The following is a 12,223-nucleotide window of genomic DNA, read 5'->3' on the forward strand; positions in this document are numbered from 1 at the left end:
CTTTGTATTTGTTTTTGTGGAGCTTTAGTCTGATCTTAGGTTTAGTAACACTGATGTGAATTTTTAGAATTTCATATATTTTATCTGGTTGTAGAATTTTTCTGAAAATAGTGTCTGTAGGGTTTTTCTTTGTTTTTTGTTTTCGTTTTTTTTTCTCTCGATTACATTTCTGTGATTTCCAGGAAGTTGAAAACTATCCTGACTTAAATTGCCGTATTCATATGAGACTCCCTTTTTTTTTTTTTTCTTATTTACCACTCTTTTAAAACTGTAAATCATTCTGAATTACATTTGAAATGATGCAGAGCTTGGACCTAAAAAAAATGCTGGCCTGCCTGCACGGGGGTGCGGGCGGGCCCGAGCCCCTGTCCCACTTCGAAGTGGAGGTCTGCCAGCTGCCCCGGCCGGGCTTGCGGGGAGTTCTCTTCCGCCGTGTGGCGGGCACCGCCCTGGCCTTCCGCACCCTCGTCACCCGCATCTCCAACGACCTCGAGCTCTGAGACGCCACGGCCCCGGGCCCCTTCCTCTTCCTAGAGGTGGAAATTTACTAGAACAAATGCTGACTGCACTTAGGCATAGCTGGGATTTTAATAAACAATGGGGACCAATAGTGAATATCGTGGTCACCTTTCCAGCATTCATCCCAGCTTTTACCAACTGTGGCAATCCTGAAGTTTCCATGGGATTGATCCTGTGATTTATTTTACTTACTGATCTAGTTGACTGATACTAATCAAGGCATGGCATTATCTCGATCATAGTGATTTTTTTTTTTCCAAAGAAAGACATGAATGAAGTATACACAGTAAGATTTTTATTTATCTTTGAGAATCCAGTGGTGGAGGAGGAGAGAATTTTCTTTCTCTGGATTTGTATGAGGGAGCTTCTAACCATCCTGTAGACATGAGAAGAAGTCAGGATTAAAATGAACCTGAGAGCTTGGAGAGAAAGTGAAAATACGGATGGAAAAATAAGTCTTGGTTAGCATCATTGAACCTTTGAAACAAACAAAACTTGAAGTTCCCCCTATTCCTGAGTTGTTCCTTAATGTTTGCTAATAACTCTTGTTTAAATCAGTTATTTTGAGGGTGTTCTGTTTCTTGAAACATAACAAGTTATACGTGATACAGATCCTTTTATATTGGAGTGTATATTAGGGGAGAGACTGATAAGATACGTTCTCACATTTGACTTCTAGTATAGTCCCATTTAGAATAGAAATACAGACATCTGAGGAGGAAAAAAATCATAAAAGCATTCTCTGTGAAGTGGAAGAATGTTTTTTCCCTGAAAACCTTTGAGGTTATTTCTTTTTGGAAAATAAAATTTTAATCTAAAATTATCTAAATTTGTTAGCACATTATACTTAATCTTCACTGGTGATCTCCACGAGCACATAGGTTATTTAAGTGTTAAGAAAAAAAGGATAGAGAACCTAAAGATAATTTGACCCTGCCTTATAATTTTTTTTGTTTGTTTGTTTATAGAATTTAGTACAGAAGTTGCTAGATAGATTTCTGACATTGAAAGATACCAAGCCTTAAAAAAAAAAAAAAAAAAAAGCCTTAAGGGGTGGGAAATGGAACCCATCTTGGAAGGCTCATCCATTTATTTTAAAAGAACTATCTAAGTCACTATCCTACTGGTATTGCATTAGACTGGATTCCTAAAGCAAATGAAGTAACACACAGTAACCCCTGACTTGCCAAAATAAAATAGTCCCTTAGGACTTCATGTTTATAAAAGTAGGCATAAAATCATCTCTTACTACTTGGGTTAGAAATACATTTTGAAATCAAATTAACAGGCTAACAGGGGCTGGGCAAGCACAGTCATTGAATATTTTTATTGCCTGCATCAAGGTCTCCCATATTTAACACCAAAGAAAAATGAACACAAAAGGACAATCCTATGTATACATGTATTCCCTACCTTATTCCAGAAAAAGTACAAGGCAGATTGTAAAAATATATACAGCAAAACAAGGTGAAATAAAAATCAAGAGAAAAATGGATATGGGAAATTAAAGAAAGGGAAAACAATAGTGAGAATGTTAAATCAAAGTCAGATGTGAGATTAGATGAGTGTTGTGATTCCCCAACATTTATTAGAGGTGTTTGATCATATTTGACTGGCAAAGAAAAAAAAAGTATAAAGGAAGCTGAATGGTTATTGGCAGTTAATTCTGGATAATTCTGTTTTTAATCTTTCAACTTTTTTTGACTGTTAGGTACAAAAAGCTGCTCAGTTATTTAAAGTCCATTGTCTTAGATTATCTATTTCCTACAGAATTATAAAAATATAAAGTGAAATAAATTTTTAAATTGAAATGTAGACAATATTATATATAAAATATGTTTACAACTGTGTATTGACTAAGGAAACTGAGGTAAATATAAAAATGGAAGTTGTGGGAAAACTGCATGTAATACTCTTTTTTCTTTTATTTCTCTGTATTTTCCAAATTTACTTTAGTGTGCATACATATCTTTGTAATAAAAAGTAAAGTAGTAAAATTAAGCTTATTATCTAAGTAAAATGTATTTTAAATACAGCAACTGCTTTGCTAATTTTGTAAATATATGGTAAAATACATGTAATACCTATCTATATTTGTAAGCCAATGAAGTGACATAACTTTTAACAGCATTAAGGAAAAATATTGCATATATTACATTTATCTGTAATTATATCTTTTTAAAACTGAATCTTCTCCCCATAATATAAACTTTCCTTGAAAACTTACTATTTTTTTTTTTTTTTAATTTTGAAAAAATATGCTATGATCTCTTTGGGGCACTGGTGGCACCGTAGTTAAGAGCTCAGGCTGCTAACCAAAAGGTTGCAGTTCAAATCCTTGGAAACCCTATGGGGCAGTTCTACTCTGTTCTACAGAGTCACTATGAGCAGAAACGGACTTGAAGGCAGTCAGTTTTGTTTTTGGTTTATAATACTATCTATTATTTAATATCTGTGTTGTAACAACCAATATTTTAATCAGATTGCCTCAGTAGACTTGTTTAGTATTCTGTAGTGATTTCCCAGAGACCAGGAAGGAGTTATCATTGAAGAGTAAAGGGAAAGGACTTATGAAGCAACTCTTTGAGATGCCCAGATTAAAACAAAGTGAAAAGCTGATTTTAAAGATTCTCTTTTATTACCATGTCAGGGTTTTGTTTTTTCTTTAATTAAAGAAGTATCACTCCCCAGACTCCATTTCATCTATCGGATTTTTAATGGCATAAAAACAAGTTCAGGTAAATAAGTTATTTAAGTCAATGATAGGCCTTTCTCAGCAGTGTGGCAGTGAAGCTTGTGGAGGCTTTGAATGACATAATTGGTAAACAAGAAATTAGATTCAGCACTCTGTTGTTAATGAACAGTTTCAACTTCATTGCTGTTCAGCTTTCTGTGGCTTGCCGTGTTTGCATTGCCTAATTTGATGTACTTGTGGTGAGATCCATATAGATGCTTGAAAAAAATCCAATGCCTGGGATAATTGGGCGTTTTTGTACAATACACACTTGCAATTTTATGTAGAGTGATTTTTTTTCAATTATACATAAACCATGGTTTCCAACAAGATCCCATCAGTCTTTGAATAGGAATTTTCTTCTGTTTTTCCACTCCTTCCATCAAAACACTTTCAAATTGTAGGCTCCACATTGCAATTCTGTTGTCGAAGTTTACTTTGCAACATCTGTTGTAGTGATTTTTATAGAGATGCTTAAAAGAACACTTGTCAGAAAAACACTCTAAATTCTTAGTCTAGAGACATATGCTAAGCTTTTGTGGGCACTGTTGTTACCCTCTTTATCAGTGCAGGTACAATTAGTGCTACTTGTTCTTGTATAAAGGCTACTGTAATAAGCAGAAACGATCCTTCTCAGGCAACTGTCCTGAAAAAAAGATAGAATAATTTTTAAAAATGTTTCCTTAAAATTGTACAGTGCTTCCAAAAATAGCTTTAAACATACATGGGATATTTGGGTAGTGTATCCTTTGAGGAATAAATATGTCTTAAATTTATAATGATTAAACTTTATAATATCTTGTACCCAGTATCCCATAGGTACTGATACCTTTTATTAGCAACAATTAGCCTGGTTGTCACTACTGAAATTAAACTGGCAATATAAAGTCCTACTTAAAAAAAAAAGGATGAAGCTAATAGCTGGCCATCCCACTGGGTACGCAAAATAGAAAACAAATGGACGTTGGGCAACAGCTGTTGTTACTAATCTTGATCTTTGCAAGTCTTTGCAAGGGGTGTATGGTGGAATATGTTCTAGCCTGGCCATTGATTTTTTATAGCAATTGTGACATAGTCAGATTGATTCCAACATCCTAAGGAGACCAGTCTGATCCACAGTGGTCCACAGTGAACGTTTCTTTTCTCAAAACATTTATTTAATACGGATTTATTGAGCATCTAGCACCTGCAAAGCACTCTGTTAGATGCTGTGGAGGAGAGAAAAGTGAGCCAGACATAGGCCTTCCCTTGAGGAGACTACTATCCATGAAGGGAAATGAGGCGTACACACCCAACTCTATATTATAGTGAAAAGTGATCCAGTATTATCCAAGAAGTATAGATAAATGAGGCTTCAGAGAAGGGAGTCTTTTTTTTTTTTTTCTTTTCCCCCAGCTTGGATGATCAATTGGAAGCATTATTTATCTGTGGCTGGAGAGGAATGAGTTAGGAAACCACTGAGGTAAATGACACTCCCAATGGAGGAAAGAGAGTGGACAAAATTCCAGACATATGAACACACCAGATGTGCTTTTGGGGCACCAAAATGTGTTGTTTCACTGCACTGTAAGGAACATAAAGGTGAAAAATTGAGGATAGTAGTAAAAACGGTTGTTGGCTTGGGCTAGATTATAGGCTCAAAATATAATTTTAGGGAGTTTGTCTACTGGTATCCCATAATGGATCCTAACCTGGCCAGGAGCATTTTGGATATGTCAGTCAATTTAAGTTCTACATCAGCCCAGAGAATCTCAGAATTTTACCTTATGGGGAGATTTTAACTAGATCACCCCGGTTTATAGATCTGCCTCCCTCTTGAGTCTATACAGCTGGAATGTAGCAGAAATAGAATGTTAATAGATATGATTCCCCTATGTCTTAGGGGAAGATATAGAGAATCCGATTATCACACTGTGTGTTTCATAGGTAAGGTTTACTAGCTACTTTCTCTTTAATGTCTGTTTACAGTGGGCAGTGTGTTAGTGCTAAGGTGGAAACCCTGCTGGTATAGTGGTTAAGTGCTATGGCTTTTAACCAAAAGGTTGGCAGTTCAAATCCATTAGCCACTCTTTGGAAACCCAATCGGGCAGTTCTACTGAGTCAGAATCCTCTTGGTGGCAACAGGTGCTAAAGTTGCACAGCAAACTACCTGGAAGGAGTATTGTTATTTTTGTTTTTTTGTTTTAAAACTTGAGTTTAAAAGTTGTGGGATGTTATGGATTGAATTGTGTCTCCTCAAAATATGTGTTGTAACTCCTAACCCCTATACTTGTGGATGTAATCCCATCTGGAAATGTCGTTGTTGTTGTTAGGTTCCGACTCATAGTGACCCTATGTACAACAGGAAAAAACCCTGCCCGTTCCTGCACCATGCCCACATTCGTTGTTATGCTTGAGCCCATTGTTGCAGCCACTGTGTCAATCCATCTTGTTGAGTGTCTTCCTCTTTTTAGTTGACCCTGTACTTTACTAAGCATGATGTCCTTCTCCAGGGACTGATCTCTCCTGATAACATATCCAAAGCATGTAAGATGTAGTCTCACTATCCTTGCTTCTAAGGAACATTCTGGTTGTACTTTTTCCAAGACAGTTTTGTTTGTCTTTTTGGCAGTCCATGGTATATTGAATATTCTTCGCCAATAACCCCCTTTCAAAAGCATCAATTCTTCTGCCTTCCTTACTTATTGTCCAGCTTTCACATGCATATGATGCTATTGAAAATACCATCAATAGCAGGTCAGGTGCACCTTAGTCTTCAAGGTAACATTTTTGCTTTTCAACACTTTAAAGAGGTTTTTTGCAGCAGAATTGCCCAATGCAGTGTGTCTTTTGATTTCTTGACAGCTGCTTCCACGGGTGTTGATTGTGGATCCAAGTAAAATGAAATCCTTGACATCCTCAATCTTTTCTCCGTTTATCATGATGTGGCTTACTGGTCCATTTGTGAGGATTTTTGTTTAATTTATGCTGAGGTGCAGTCCATACTGAAGGCTGTGGTCTTTGATCTTCATCAGTAAGCGTTTCAAGTCCTCTTTGATTTCAGCAAGCAGGGTTGTGTCATCTGCAAATGTAGGTTGTTAATGAATCTTCCAACAATCCTGATGCCCCATTCAGTTTGGGAATAGGGTTTTATTTATTATGTTAATGTGGCCATATCAGTACAGGGTGTGTTTTAAGCCAATCATCTTCAAGATATAAAAAGAGCAGATTAGACACAGAGAAGGAAGCAGAGATGGGGGAAAATAAATGTCATGCTACATGAAGATCACCAAGGAACCAAACAGAAGCTGAAAAGTGACAAAGACCTTCCTCCAGAGCTGCCAGTGAGAGAAAGTCTTCCCCTAGAGCTGGCACCCTGAATTCAGACTTCTAGCCTCCTAAACTGTGAGAAAATAAGCTTCTGTTTATTAAAGACACCTACTTGTAGTATTTCTGTTATACCAGCACTGGATAACTAAGATGTGGGGTAACTCTGGGATCGAAAGCGAGATTTGAGTCCAACACTGACCTTCCGTCCATTCTTTTAAACTCAGGACACAGTATATAGCATAATAGTCCCAAGACCAACTTTTCAATCGAAATTAAAAACAAAATTAACAAATTGTTACATATGAATAAGACAAGACAGAAAATGTTCTTACAGAAGGTAGAAACTAAATCCTATGAAAATAGAGTCCAGGAAGATTGATTTTGACTTGGAGCCTTGAAAGAGGAGTAAGATTTTCACAGCTTGTAAGACTAAAGCACAGCCTGCCTTTCTGAAATTATGCAGTAAGAGTAGATGAATTCATTACAAAAATAAAATACATGAAATTTGGAAGTATTTTCCAGCATATGCCATAAGTTATACTTATTTAAGGTAATAGATAATATAGCCATTTACCCCTCTGAATATTAGAATCTCCAGTTTCATCATCTTCATGAGGATAGAGAATTAGATCAAATAATATTTGGTCTCAAAGACTGTAGCGACCATTGATTTGAATAGTACTTCTAATACATTCTTACATTCCTACAGCAAGATTGAAATCAAAATGCTAATCACATATAAAATTATCTGAGAACAATTCAGAAATGTGTAACAACACATGAAGATCAAACACTGAATTGTTAAACTGTAACGATTCTGGTTTTGGGAGGCAAATACTATCCTTTAGACAAACACTTCAAAAATGTTCCCCAAAGTACGCTTTTTTCTTCAAACTTTCAAATTTTGTTTATAATACAATTTTCAATTAGGTGCTTAAAAATCAGGGTCATTTCAAGGAAGAAATACTGTGGCAAAGTGTCCAGGCTCCTGCTGTGGAAACTTTTGCTGGAAGCATCTGATTAGAGTTTTTCAGCTTACACGTTGAGGAAAATAGAGGATCCACAAAAATAGTACTGAGGACTATAAATGTTAGCATAAAGCACTATGTAGATAAATGTTCTGAATTGAGCCTCTTGTGTTTTTTTGGTATCCATACGGATGGCAGGCAATAAGGAGTAAAGAAGTAGGATGTTTTCTTGAATAGTCCTCTGCCTTATGTTTGCTAACATAATACGAAACACACTCACTAGTTCTTATCTTGATCTTTCTCCAGGAACGTATGTAAGACATTAGCTCTGTCCCAGTAGAGAACATGTCTGGAGTCTCCCATTTGGACTCCATGTAGTTCTCCTGCCCGTTTACCCTATGCCCTTCCTGTCTACTTAAACCCATTGCCATCGAGTCGATTCTGACTCATAGCGACCCTACAGGACATAGTAAAACTTAAAAAAAAAAAGAAATTCACTTTAATTACCTGCCATTAGCTAACACTTCTAAACTTTTGTCTATCATAAATAAATTATGTTCAACAAGTGTGTATTAAATACCCACTTATTTGCCCTTTCTGAAACTAGACAAAGCAGAGGGCTATATAGCATGTGCACATACAAATTAATGTAGTTATTGAGTGCCATTGAGTGACAATTAAAAAGATATTTTTGTATGCTATCACACAAATCATAGAATTTTTCTCAGCATGGCCATTATGGTAATAGGTCCTTTTTAATAATTGATAAATGCCAAATCCTTTAATACTTAGTTTCAAGACATTTTAAACAATGTTGTACTTGTAATGTCAGAGGACAGGACATTCAAAGACTTGGCAGTAAGAATACCAGAGACAGTAAACTTTTATGATTTCCAAGTTGTATTTTGGGGTTTTTTGCTTTTAAAGATAAAATTTGTCATGTTAATTTTTAGCATCCTAAACGATCTACTTCTCTTGTATTTTTCTACCAACGGTTTTCTGCACTTAGGAGCTTCTATTGGTGAAGGTCTTATTTGATTGTAAATATTATATATTGGATTATGTTTATTCAAGCCTACGTTAGTTGTGTGTGCTAAGTACTAAACTTTCCCGTAGCTTCAGTGGAGGCAGTTGATTGTAATAAATTGAGAAGAATCAATATGATCATCAGGCTGGTAGGATATGAGTTCAAAAAAAGTTCAGGAAAATTCCTTGAATGAGATCTAAGATCATAAAATCTTATATGTTCAGAGGAAAAGTCTACTGCAGAAATTTTAATTAAAAGAGATTTTCTTTTAAGAAGAGCTAGCCAAAGCTGTTCTAACAAAGGTTACTGGCGTTCACAAATTCATGGAATTATCAGATAATATGTATTAAAGATCTTGTTGCTCTTTGCAATAAATATGAGATTTGCGATATGTATGAAATTTTTAAAGTCAGAACTTGTATCAAACACTGCAAAAAGAAAGTATGGGACCATAGATTTTTAGAGCATCTTTAAAAATCTCATCGTCTCTCCTGATTTCTAGATTATGAAATTATTGCAAATAATGTAAAATAAACCCAGTCTGTATTCCTTCACCCTTTTTACACTCATTATTGTTTATACTTTTGCATTTAATTCAGTTATGATTAATTAATATACTTTTAGATTTTAAAATATGAAATGTGTATTTATCTTGAAAAAGTATGTAAGAACAGTGGAGTCTTTACGGAATCTTAAGTTGTGGTCTTGACGACCCCAGTCTAACAAGCAGCATTGTTTCCCTTGGTGCCAAGGGAAAGACAAAGGTGGATTTCGCAAAGGAGCCATCATGAAGGTCTAGGGTACTCCAGACTGAGGGCTATTGGTCATGGAAAGTTATTGTGAAGACCCATGTCCCTAACGTGCCCATGTACACATGTAATTAGTGGCTGATTTCACATAGGTGTTTACCCAGACATGCTATGCATTTTACTGGAAAATTGCACTTGCAAGCACAGGAGGAAAAACAGCACTAATTGGCTAGGCAGAGAGTGGTACTGACTCCACTATGGTAGGTGCGTCAACCAAAATGAAGGAACAGCAAAAGCCACCACCAATGCAAATCTAAAAAAAACGATGGTAATATTAATATCATGACTGCCTTCGTGTGTGTGTGTATTCCAAGCCCTATAAGTAATATCTTCGTTCATTTGCGTATGTATATCCAAAACTGTATTTAACATGATGGAATTATTATAATTAAATCAAAATATGACCTTGAGTACATGCCACCTGAATTTAGAGACCATCTGAAGAATAGGTTTGACACACTGAACACTAGTGACTGAAGACCAGACGAGTTGTGGAATGATATCATGGACATCATCCATGAAGAAAGTAAGAGGTCATTGAAAAGACAGGAAAGAAAGAAAAGACCAAGATGGATGTCAGAGCAGACTCTGAAACTTGCTCTCAAACTTCGAGCAGCTAAAGCAAAAGGAAGAATTGATGAAGTAGAAGAGCTGAACAGAAGGTTTCAAAGGGTGGCTCGAGAAGATAAAGTATTATAATGACGTGCAAAGAGCTAGAGATGGAAAACCAAAAGAGAAGAACACGCTTGGCATTTCTCAAGCTGAAAGAACTGAAGAAAAAAATTCAAGCCTCGAGTTGCAATAGTGAAGGATTCTATGGGGAAAATATTGAATGACTCAGGAAACATCAAAAGAAGATAGAAGGAATACACAGGGTCATTATACTAAAAAGAATTAGTCGATGTTCAACCATTTCAAGAGGTGGCGTATGACCAGGAACCAATGGTACTGAAGGAAGAAGTCCAAGCTGCTCTGAAGGCATTGGCGAAAAACAAGGCTATAGGAATTGATGAAATATCAATTGAGATGTTTCAACAAACATGCAGCACTGGAGGTGCTCACTCGTCTATGCCCAGAAATATGGAAGACAGCTTCCTGGCCAACTGACTGGAAGAGATCCATATTTATGCCTATTCCCAAGAAAGGTGATCCAACCAAATGCAGAAATTATAGAACAATATCATTAATATCACATGCAAGCAAAATTCTGCTGATGATCATTCAAAAACAGCTGTAGCAGTACATCAACAGGGAACTGCCAGAAATTCAGGCTGGTTTCAGAAGAGGACATGGAACCAGGGCTGCTATTGCTGATGTCAGATGGATCCTGGCTGAAAGCAGAGAATACCAGAAGGATGTTTACCTGTGTTTTATTGACTATGCAAAGGCATTCGACTGTGTGGATTGTAACAAATTATGGATAACATTGCAAAGAATGGGAGTTCCAGAACACTTAATTGTGCTCATGAGGAACCTTTACATAGATGAAGAGGCAGTTGTTCGGACAGAACAAGGGGATACTGATTGGTTTAAAGTCAGGAAAGGTGTGCATCAGGGTTGTATTCTTTCACTTTACCTATTCAACCTGTATGCTGAGCAAATAGTACGAGAAGCTGGACTGTCTGAAGACAAACAGGGCATCAGGATTAGAGAAAGACTCATTAACAACCTATGTTATACAGATGACACAGCCTTGCTTGCTTAAAGTGAAGAGGACTTGAAGCACTTACTAATGAAGATCAAATACCACAGCCTTCAGTATGGACTGCACCTCAACATAAAGAAAACAAAAATCCTCACAACTGGACCAGTGAGCAACATCACGATAAATGGAGAAAAGATTGAAGTTGTCAAGGATTTCATTTTACTTGGATCCACAATCAACAGCCATGGAAGCAGTAGTCAAGAAATCAAAAGATGCATTGCATTGGGTAAACCTGCTGCAAAGGACCTCTTTAAAGTGTTGAAGAGAAAAGATGTCACCTTGAAGACTAAGGTGAGCCTGACCCAAGCCATGGTATTTTCAGTCGCATAATATGCATGTGAAAGCTGGACAATGAGTAAGGAAGACTGAAGAAGAATTGACACCTTTGAATGGTGGTGTTGGTGAAGAATATTGAATATACCATGGACTGCCAAAAGAAAGAAAAAAATCTGTCTTAGAAGTACAACCAGAATGCTCCTTAGAAGCAAGGATGGCGAGACTGCGTCTTAGATACTTTGGACTCGTTGTCAGGAGGGATCAGTCCCTGGAGAAGGACATCATGCTTGGCAGAGTACAGGGTCAGCAGAAAAGAGGAAGACCCTCAATGAGGTGGATTGACACAGTGGCTGCAACAATGAGCTCAAGCGTAACGATTGTGAGGATGGCTCAGGACTGGGCAGTTTTTTTATTTTGTTGTGCATAGGGTTGCTATGAGTCGGAACTGACTTGACAGCACCTAACAACAACGAATCATCTTTTACATTTAGAGAAGAAAACCAAAAACCAAGCCTGTTGCCATCGAGTTAATTCTGACTCAAAGGACAAAGTAAAACTGTCCCATACAGTTTCCAAGGCTATAAATCTTTACAGAAGCAAACTGCCACATCTTTCTCCCATGGAGTGGCTTTTGGGTTCAAACCACCGACCTGGTTAGCAGCAGCTAAGCACTTTAACCACTGTGCCTCCAGGGCTCCTTATTAAGCTAATGAAAACCAACAAAGCAAAACCCACTGACATCAAGTCAATTCCAACTCATAGCAACCCTATAGGACAGAGTAGAACTGCCCTTAGGGTTTCCAGGGCGTGCCTGGTGGATTTGAACTGCTGACCTTTTGGTTAGCAGCTGTAGCTCTTAACCACTACGCCACCAGG

The sequence above is a fragment of the Loxodonta africana genome, chromosome 23, assembly GCF_030014295.1.
Source record: "Loxodonta africana isolate mLoxAfr1 chromosome 23, mLoxAfr1.hap2, whole genome shotgun sequence".
In the NCBI taxonomy this organism is placed as follows: Eukaryota; Metazoa; Chordata; class Mammalia; order Proboscidea; family Elephantidae; genus Loxodonta; species Loxodonta africana.